This window comes from Rousettus aegyptiacus, unplaced genomic scaffold (assembly GCF_014176215.1).
Source record: "Rousettus aegyptiacus isolate mRouAeg1 unplaced genomic scaffold, mRouAeg1.p scaffold_m13_p_9, whole genome shotgun sequence".
In the NCBI taxonomy this organism is placed as follows: Eukaryota; Metazoa; Chordata; class Mammalia; order Chiroptera; family Pteropodidae; genus Rousettus; species Rousettus aegyptiacus.
In genome coordinates this window covers 80,236,435-80,247,893 of record NW_023416312.1, presented here as the reverse complement: position 1 = coordinate 80,247,893, position 11,459 = coordinate 80,236,435, and the positions used below count along the sequence as shown (strand labels likewise).

The 11,459-nt window shown below is 31.9% G+C and overlaps 1 pseudogene; it reads left to right on the top strand.

Moving 5' to 3' along the window:
- The first annotated feature begins 308 nt into the window (after positions 1-308).
- Positions 309-426, top strand: LOC118607918 (annotated as a pseudogene).
- The last annotated feature ends 11,033 nt before the right edge of the window (positions 427-11,459 follow it).

Sequence of the window (11,459 nt, the reverse complement as noted above, 5' to 3'; positions counted from 1 at the left end):
AAGATTGAATCAGTGAGTCAGAAGACAAGGTGGCAAAAAACACCAATTGGAACAACAAGAGAAAGAATATTAAAAAAATAAGACAAGTTTAAGAGACATCTGGGACAACATGAAACATACTGACATCCAGATTATAGGGGTACCAGAAAAAGAAGAGAGAGAACAAGGGATTGAGAACCTACTTGAAGAAACTTCCCTAACCTGACAAAGGAATAAACATACAAGTCCAGGAAGTACAAAAAGTACCATACAAGTGGAACTCAAACAGACCTGCGCCAAAACCCATCATCATTAAAACACCAAAGGTTGTCTACAGCCATGCTACCCTGAGCACTCCCAATCTTGTCTGACTTGAAAGCTAAGCAGGGTTGGCCCTGGTTAGTACTGGGAGGGGAGACCACCTAGGAAGACCTGGTGCTGTAGGTGTAAAAAAAGAAAACTGCCAAAGGTCAAAAGAGAAAATCTTGAAAACAGCAAGTGTATACACATAAGAATGCTAGCTTATTTCTTTTCTTTTTTTATTCTTTTTAAAAAAATGTATTATGGTGACACTGATTAACAAAATTCAATAAGTATAAAGTGTATATTTTACAAATTATATATTTCAAAGCTAAGTCATATATACATTGCAATTTGTATTCTCTATCCATAATTAGATTACTTTCTGTCACCACATATTTGACCTCTTTTGCTTCACCTACCTCCCTCTACTACACTTTGGTAACTCTGTCCATGTCGATGACTCTCTTTTTGTTTGTTTGTTGATTTCAGTTTTTATAGCACACATATGCACGAAATCATGTTTCTTACCTTTTTCTGTCTAAATTATTTTGCTTAGCATGATTTTCTCAAGATATATCCATGTCGTCGCAAAAGTTATTATTTCTGTTATGACTGAGTAATATTTAAACCTGTATAGGTACCATTTATCTTTATTAAATTATCTATTGTATAACACTTCCGTTGCTTCCATGTCCTGGACACCATGAATAATGCTGCTATGAATATCTATGAGAACATATCTACTCAGATATATTCAGAAACTGTCACAGAATAAGCTTTTATTAAATGGAAACCCTGGTGACTAATTCTTATTAGTCCTCACCCATCTTATGAGCCCTGAAGCTTGATCCACCTGTGTTGATGGTTAGATTTTTCTGTGGCTTCCTGGCATTTAACTTTGAATCATATCACATCTTTCAATATGGATCAGCTCATATTATACAACCAAAATTCAGATAACTCTGGGAATTCTAATTCAATCCCTATTTACCTCAGGCTTTGCTACATGAGGTTTAGAAGAAAATAACATGGTACTTAATAATAACTGGATTCCCCTTCCCAGGTGCCATCCTTTTGTGATGTATTATAGTAAAGGATATTGCATTTGGTAAATATCTATGTCTTGGAAAATATTGGGGCTTTACTAGAAGAAGATCATACCATTTGAAAACCCACAGTAAGTCATCTGCCAGTAATGCTTCATTTTATTTCTATTCCATCATTAGGTGGCTTTAGGAACAGTTGGAATCACAGAACTTGAGATCAGAGACCATATCTTAATTGTTTCATTATCTTTGGCAACTAACGATGCTAAATACATAAAAAGCACTTAATGATTTTTATTAGAAGGCAAAAAGATCATAATTACAATTATTAGCATTATTGTGAGGGAGGAGGGTAGATCTCTCATGGTTTTCCTATTCAGACTGATTATATCAATTAATAACAATGTCTATAAGTAATGGGTAAAGATATAGGGTTACAATTTCTTCATGATACATTTGTTGCATTTGTTGCAGCTGGCACCCTATGAATGACTAAGGCTGCCATATGGGCAGGAAAAAAGCAAAGCAACTAAATGCCATATATTTAGAAAGATGGGTTAAACTATAATTTTGTCTTTTTTGCTTTTTTTTTCTTGCAGCAGCCTGGAATTATTGTTTCTCTATTTCCGTTCATATTGTATAGGATGTTTCAGTGGCAAATGGATTTTGGAAACACTATGGAATTTTCAGAGAATCTTTATCTGGTAAAAGGAAGCACTTCATACTGTGTATCGATATTAACAAAAAGATGAAGCTTCTGGGAGGAAGCAAGAAGAAAAGTTTATTTTCTAAAGATAAGCAACATGACATATTTAAATCATGTACACATTGTAGATTTCTTGGCGAGTGATTGTCGATTTCAGCTCATATGCATAATTTACTTTTACTGTCATTGAAACTGCAAGCCAAATTTAATAAGAAATGAAGACAAAAAAGAAAACTTCCTTTTTTGAAGAGCCACATGATTCATTATGTTAGTCCTTTTATAGCAGAATAAACACTGCAGAGATGAAACTTCAAATTTTTTATTGTTTTAAGCAGATGGTTAAGAACAAGCTTGTGTGCATCATTCTCTTACTTTAGTATAATTTAGTTTCCTGAAAACCAAGATGTCTTTGAACTAGAGAGAACACTTTTTGGATCCAGCAAGTGTGATACATGTCAACAAGGATAAGCATGGTATTAATGAAAGTGCATTAAAGTAGTAGGATATCATCAGGAGATCAATTTTATTGCCAACTCATTTTTATAGGTAATCCACCATTTAAATTAGTGTTAGTGATAAATTGCTTCCAACTAGCATTAATCATACTCACTGGGAAATTAAAATGTCATAAAATGATGAAATGTTAAAGAAATAGTATCTTATATCTACACCTGCATATGGATCACAATATTACCACAGTATGTACTCAAAAATATTCACAACAGACTATTTTTAACATTGTATTCAGTGATGTAATTTAACATTCCACTTATTCTTTTAGCAATGCTTAATAAAATTAAATAATTTTTGTAAGTGAAAATGTTAACTACCATATTGTGATCACTGTTTTTTAAGATAAAGAAATAAGTAAAATGAAAGTAGCTCCTTTAATTTTTGTATTGATTTAGTTTAATAGCTATTTCACTTATAAACATAGTATTTTTTTTAATTTTACGATTGAAAGATTTTAGTCGAAATGGCCTCGAGTTCAGTCTACAAATGAATTAATCTCATTATTTGTTTGCAACAGACTTGTGGATTATTGTAAGGTTATAAATAGTGTATAGGTATGCTCTTCTACAACAAAAGTATGAGCAAACTTTCTGGAATTTAATAGGAAAAATCAATAAAATAGAGTTCTTTAATTTCAAGAGTATTCTTTGTTCTTCATTATTTTCTTTATATTATTTCATTTTTTAAATATTAACATATTACAAATCCAATGTTGTGGACATCTATAGTATATTAAGATTCCAGTTTTAAATGTACAGATATCTGACTCAAATTAGAAGTAGAAGCGAACACAAACTTCAAAGAGAAAGAAAACATTATAATATAGTACACAATTATTCTTTTAATTCAGTAACTTACTAAGAAATAAACAATTTAAAACGTATCAAATGTATTATGCTTAACGAATAAAAAGTATTCTAATATACCCAAATTCTTACGATGAATTCCTGCTTTAAGTCTTAGTAATGCAGAAGTAAAGGTAGAGACAGGTGAATTATGTAGATTGTAAGTTATGTTGGGCAAATAGAAAATCTATGCCTATTAAGCAAAATGGTTTTTAAAAACTAGAGAATGATGAAGTGAGAGATGGCCCCAGATCTCTCCTCTTGAAACAACAATAAGCTGAACATCTAAAACCCAACAAAAAACACCAAACCTTCACACAAGCATGTCTGAGCAAGGAGTCTGTACATAAGAGCTACAACAGATCAGAACTCCAGGAGTTGGGTGGTAGACTGGGAGAAACAAAGAAGCTGCCTTTCATAACAGGAACCCTCATCAGGAGGAGGGGGAAGGGAGAAGTTGCCAGAGGTCCCCTGAGCAGCTCTGTCATGGGAAAGCTGTGAGGTCAATGCAGCCATGGTACTGCCCAGGGATCAAGGCAAATAATAGAGAGGCAGGGACATCAGAGAAACAACATTAATTATTACCAGCCATGACTATAAAAGGCAAGGCTGAGCTGTAGCCCACAACTCTCAAGCCAGAGAACCCACGAAGCCATAATGATTGAACACCATGGAGCCAAAGGAAAATCTGAGCAAATGTTACCAAAACTGTCATTAACACTGACAGGGACTGAGACTGAGGATAGAGAGGGTGATTAAATATATACTACAGAAAAAAATTTAAAAAATAATAAAAACACAGTCTGAAAGTAAAAGGATGAAACAATATTTTATAAAAATGAATAGAAGCCAAACCAAAAAAAAGAAAAAGAAAGAAAAAAACTGTGGTAGCAATATTTATACCAGATAAAATAGACTTTAAAACAAAAGCAATAACAATAGACAAATAAGAACCCTGTAATTCCATTTCTGTGTATTTATTTAAAGAAATCCAAAGCACTATTTCGAAGGGACATGTGCATCCATATGTTCTTTGCAGCATTATTTACAATAACCATGATATGGAGGCAACTTGAGTGTCCATCAATTGATGATTGGATAAAGTAGAGGTGGTACTTACATACAATGAAATATTACTCAGCCATAAAAAAGCAATGAAACTTGCAATGACATGAATGGATCTAGTGGGTATTGGGCTTAGTGGAATAAGTCAGAGAGAGAAAGACAAATTCCATATGATTTCACTTACATGTGGAATCTAAAGAACAAAATAAACAAACAAAACATTAAAAAAAACCCTCAGGTGCAGAGGACATTTTGATGTTTGTCAGATGGGAGGGAGTGGGTCAAAACAGCACAGCAATTAAGAAGTAAAAATTAGTAGATACAAAATAGTCATATGGATATAAAATATAGCATAAGGAAAGTAGTTAATAACATTGTAATAATATGTAAGGTGTCAGATGGATGCTAGATTTATCAGGGTGATCACTTTATAAGTTATATAAATGTCTAATCACTATGAAATTAATCACTTGAAATTAATATAATATTGTATGTCAACTGTAATTACAATTTTTAAAATTATTTTAAAAAGACAGCAAATAGGAAGAGAGCATTGTTTCAGTCAGATAGAGCTGCACGAATATGTACAGCAAATTAGGTACATAAAAATCCCATTCTGACTAAAGGATTTGTATAAAGGAACACTAGAAAAATTTGGAGAGGCATATTTGAACCAGAACATAAAGAGTATTGGTAAAATGACTAAAGGAGTTGGCTCAATTTTCCAAATATCTGGAAATAATATTTGGGATAGTATTAGAAACTGTTGAAGGCTGGCATCTCGAAGGGTCTTAGTAAATTTGCTGAATTCTTAGTAAATGCCAGGCACTATGCTGGATGCGCTACATATGTTACCTCATTTAATACAAATAGCTGATAAAGTAGTTATTATTATTATTATTTTACAGAGTAAGAAGAGAGGTCATTTAATTTTCTCAAAGTTATATATCTAGAAATAGTAATCTGAGACCGGACCTTGCTGTTTCTTTAGAAATTAGGTATCATATAAGTTTTGTATTAAGATTTAGGGTTTAAAAAACTGAGATATGATTCACATACCATAAAAATTTATCCTTTTAAAATATACAATTCAGTACTTTCTAATATATTCAAAAGTTGTGCCCTTATTGTCACTATCTAATTTCAGAACAATTTTATTGCTCCCAAAATAAATCTAGCACTCATTATAAGTCTATTCTCTTTCATTTCTCTTCCAGCGAATTGAATTTCTGTCTCTATGAATTTGCTTATTCTAGATATTTTGATCAAGTGTAATTATGGATAGATAGATAGATAGATAGATAGATAGATAAATAGATAGATAGATAGAACTACATATGAGAGTTTGATGAGCTGCCTGAACAATTATTAGCATCTTAATTGGTTGCATTTCACTCTCTTTCATTCTTATATAGCTTCCTAATGACTTAATGGTCCATCTGGTTAATTTCCTCTACTAGGGCTTAATTTTATTTACTAGTTTTGTCATCTATAGATTTTCAAATTAAATGTTTAGAAACATTCTGTGATGCCATATTGCTTAAGGGGGTTAGCACAATTGTTTTGAAAGCATGAACATACCTCATGTCTTATTTTTATAAAATTTAAATAGAAGTTAATTATACACAAAATAGTCAAAACTCTGCAGGTTTATGAATCATTCAGACATCCTGCTTTGCATGGGATTTCAAACATAAACAACTGAAAAGATATGCTTTTATTTTACTTGCTGATGTTAGATTTCAGATTTATACGTAAGATAGCTCATACTACATAATTGTCCCCTGATTATCTACTCTAGGATTATCTACTCTAGAAAAAAAAAACTTAAAGATCAAATATCACATAGTTCTTAATTTTTTCTGGAAAAATGTGAAGGTGAAATTTACATTTAGAAGTAGTAATAAATATGCTCACACAAATTTCTTGTGATACTGTCTCCATCAATAAGTTTAATCAAGAAAATACTCTTGTCTCCTGCCTAGAAAAATCCAGCAAATAATTCAGTTCCAGTGTATTAATTCTAACACTGCAGTAGGGTGTATGTAATTAAATATTGTAGGACATTAATAAAAGAGATGTGGTGGCTGTCATCAAGTTTTTAAAGTTTGTTATATAAGAAAGAATTAGATAGACCCTTTTTTTTCATTTACTCAGTGGAAGAATAGAAGGAGTAGGTCACAGATAAGACAGAAAAATATTGATTTTGTAACCAAAATCTTTACAGTTCCATGAGTTGCCAAATAACAAATTGACTTTCCACAGAATGGATTACTGTACATTGCTGAATCTGTTTAACAAGAGACTTAATTTTCTCATGGTAGGCAGATATACAATTCATGTATTTGAAGAAGATTGGGCCAGATGACCTCTAAAATACTCCTTCCATCTAGAGAATCTATGATGTATTCCTAAAAATACCAGGAGAAACAAACAAAAGTAGAAGCCTTCAGAGGGTGGGCCCTATGCAATAGTTAATGTGATACTCACCTATTTCCTGTTCATACTGATATTGAAAGGTCAAAAATCTGCCTGAAAACACCTTTTCATCTGTCTTGTTTTAGTGTAGATTTTATTTATATTTTCTACTTCTTTGGAATTTTCTGCATGCTTGCACATTTGATCTGGTTACAGGAGGGAGAGTTTCTATGAGCTATGGAACAATTTCGAAGGTGTTACTTTACTTTATGAAAACTCTAACTATTCTCCCTCAACACAAAATTGAGCATTACACTTTACATAAGTGATTTCAAACATAAATGATTCTCCATCATCCACAGATAAATGCAAACTTCCTTGATGAAATCTTTATAACCTGATGTGAACTTTTCCCTTAAACCTCAATTCCTATTGCTCAGTTCACATATTCTATATCAAGCTACTTGTCATTCCTCCCAAATTCCTTGTTCTTCCATATCTCTGTGACTACATGCACACCATCTCCATGCCAGGAATTCATGCCTGATCATTCCACAAGACTTCCTCAAACACAAAATTTTCTCTAAGGCCTTTCCTGATCTGCTTCCTCATTCCCTCTTTCATTTTCCCATGGCTTTTTGTAAAATCTTATCTATAACCCTTGTTGTATCTGGCCATTTTTGAGTCTCTTCATTATGCTGAGATTCTTAGGTCCAATTAACAGTGTTTTGGTCTCTTCTATATTTCCAGTGTTTAGTACATAGTTTCGTAGAATGTTGGTACTTGACAAATTTTTGTTGAATATTGTACATGCAGTAGAAATATTCTAATTAATAAATTGGTTGATTGACTAGAGCATGTATATATTTATGAGGGGGAAATGGAAGGACATGTCTAATGCATGTGTTCCACTAAAATTTTGGACGGATCAAAACAATAGAGTGTTTTTAGTAGGAAAATAACAGAATAGAAAGAAGTGGAGAGTGAGGAGCGAAAGAAAACCTATGAAAGGACAGAGAGGCACTGAAATAAAGGTTTTGTGATAGGAGTGCCATAGAAAATACACTTGGGAATGCCCAAGTTATAAGGACTAGCTTTTTGAGAAACTCCAAACCAAAGGGTTTTTAAATTTCTCTATCCATAAAGAAAGGTTAATCTTATTTTATGTCTTGGTAGAAAATTGATATACTTCATTTCCCTGTACTTAGAGTTCTAAATTTAGGACTTCTGCAAGAACTAATACGAATTTCTGAAGTTAAATTGGAGTCATAATTTGGTTTTCCTGTCTCATCGTCATAATTTTTTATCTCTAGACTAGTAGTGAATAAATAAAAGTATATTAGAAACACACATGTGCCAGGGACCAACACTTTAAACACAATTCCTTAGGAGTTGCTTTTCTACTCTAAGCTAACACATTTAAATACCTTTCCTTCTAGACATGGCCTGTCGATCACATTGAATGACATTCCAAAGATAAAGGCATCACTTGTTTGGCAAAAATAAATACATAAAGATTTGTAACACATCCTGCTTGCAAATAGAAAGATTTACAAAACATCCTTTAATTGTATGTTTAATTAATCAAACTGTATTATTTAAACAGTATTCTCCCTCTGCTCTATAAAGAGAGACAAAAACAGTGTTAGAAGTGTGGAATGACAATTATTGTCATTATAGCAGCAGAGATTTTTTTTCATAATTTCCAGTTACTAGAGATAAAGGATATAAGTACCATATTATTTCATATATAAAGTTTTCCATTTAAAAATATATTTTCTATTTGTTGAAGAAGTGAACAATTTAAAATTAATTCTAATATTGTAATTATTTATTGTATTTTCATTTCAAATGGAAGGAATAATATGTGAAGATCATGATGATTTTGTTTTCCTGGAGATCATAACCTGTGAGGTGAGAATAGGTGAGACATATGTTAATTTGAGGAAGAAACCAAAAGAGCAGAGAATATGATTGAAGCATCAGCAATTTATCTCTTTTAAAAGTTCTCATTTTATTATTTATTATTTATGTTTTAATATAATGAAAGTTTTACATACTTACAATGAGAAAGTAACCAAGCTTAGTATTTTAGGAGATAGGGGAATGAAGAAAACATGATTCCTGTCTTCAAAAGGGGTGACATCTAAAAGATAGTTTGAGGCCATGTTTACAAATAAACATTTTTTCCTACTTAATTGCTTTAATTCAAATTTCTATACATGTAAAATAACATAAATATTATAGATAACTTTAGACAAAGCCTTTTATTAATTTTTGGTACAGAGTCTAATTTCTTATCTTGCCCAAGAATAGAAACCAACACAATAATTTTACTTGTAATAACTGAGCAGGCTATTTTTAGTTACTAAAAATTTAGTAAAGAAGCTATAAATCAAGTTGTATCTCAAGAGGGAGGTTTTCTTTTCTATTTTTTTTCACAGCCATGGCTCTATATTTCAGAATGAACATCCTACAATCGGATAAGACTGGATCAAGTCTGGCTGCCTTTCACAGAGCCTAGAAAATATGCTCAGACCAATAAACTCTTTGTATCAGGATTTCAAGCTGGTAGTGGATAATAATTTTTTTTCCTGTGATACATGCATGTGTTCTTAATAACATCGCTAAAAATACATTAGAATCAAATATATCTTATTCAAATTTGACCTCTGTCACCTGCTAGTTAAGTGTCTTTGGATGAGTTATTTATCTTCTTTAAGTCTCATTTTCTGGGTCTGTATAAAGAAAATGATTTCTAATTAGTAATAATATTTTAGTTTTTAAACATTAAGACATCAAGTAAAGTTCTTAAGGTATATTAGGTGTTCAAAAATGTTAGTTTTCTTTTATCCCTCTGATATGTACAAAACCTGTTGTATAAATAGGTCTTATTTTGCTATAGTTCATGTTATCATACTTTAGGGAGTTGTCTTAAAAATATACACTTTTGTTCAAGAGACACTGGACAAAATATGAATGTTTCAGTGCAAAGTTAAACCACTACTGAAGACCCATTTTTTTTATCGACAGTAAAATACTAAGATAGTCATCAAGTTTAAAGCTAAGATAATTGGTAATATGGTTTCGAAGTCGATGATTAAATATCTGACTCAAATCATTACTAAGTTGGCTGTAGATACATGCTATATAAAAGCTAAATACTTTGGTTTGTCCAGTTTTAGAGACAGTAATCATCCCTGCTCACTAGAAACACAATATTAGCATTTTATAGTCCAATAAAAACATCCCAAAGTATTAGTATTGCTATAATGTTTTAAATGATTTTGGATAAAAGGGCAATCTTCATGCAGAAATGTGTTTTTAGTAGTTAGAGAATTAACAAGGGAAATACTTTGAAAGCAAAAATAGAATTAGGGTAACAATGAGTTAAACATGATAAAGTGGGAGATGACCCATATCTCTCCCCTTGAAATAACAATAAGCTGAACATCTAAAACTCAACAAAAAAACACCCAAACTGCATATCCTCTGAGACCAAGCACAACAGAGCACCAGGGGAATCAGAGAAAATGCTATTGACATTGTTGCTAACAGTGACAGGGACTGAGATTGAGGGTAGCGAGTGTAATTAAACATAAACTAGGGGAAAAAAGCATTATAAAGACTTTAGATAAATCACGGAAGCAAGAGGCATAGATGCTACCTACTAGAAACCAAAAGAAAAAAAGTCTTCTTTGCAACAGAATAGAGAGACCATTATGGAACTATGTAACAAATCTTCTTTCTAGGAAAAATAAAAAAAGCAGAATACACTTCCATTAATACCCATGTAGAGCAATAGTCCATTAAACACCATGAACAACCAAAGTGACAAGGCATCTCAGAAAGAAAGAAAAAAAGTCTCTAGAAAATAAGCTTAAAGATCAGAAATATGTGACTTAAATGACAGAGAATTTAGGATTGTACTTCTGAAAAACCTCAATGAGATCAAAAACAATTCATAATAAAAATTTCAGAAATTGAAAAAACAAGATGAGAAGAATGAATTCCTTGTCAAGAAGATTTAAACTCTCAAAAAGGACCAAATAGAAATTCTTGAGGTGAAGAAGACACTGAAGTGATGAAACATGAAATAGCAAGCATGGGAAATAGAGTTGATCAGTGATATCGAAGACAGAAATCTAGAAATAAATCATAAAGAAAAAATAAAACAATCTAAGAATGAAAAATAATGAAAGAGAATTACAAGAATCAGCTGATACCATCAAGAGAGGAAAGATAAAAATAATGGGCATTCTCGAAAGGGAGGAAAGGTAACAGGTATTAGAAAGCATTTTCAGACAAGTAGTTAATGAGAATTTCCCAAATCAAAGGAATGAGATGGGGCTTGGAATTTAAGAAGTCAAAAGAACACACAATTATCTCAACCCCAAAAGGCCTTTGCCAAGCCACGTTGTATTAAAATTATCAAAAATCAATGACAAAGAGAATTATGAGGGCAACCAGTTTTATCTGGTTCTTTTTGAGGATTTCAATCTCCTTACTAAAGAACTCATTCTGCTCATCTAGTTGTTTTTTCAATTCCTGAAATTGTCGTTATGAATTGTTTTGGATCTCACT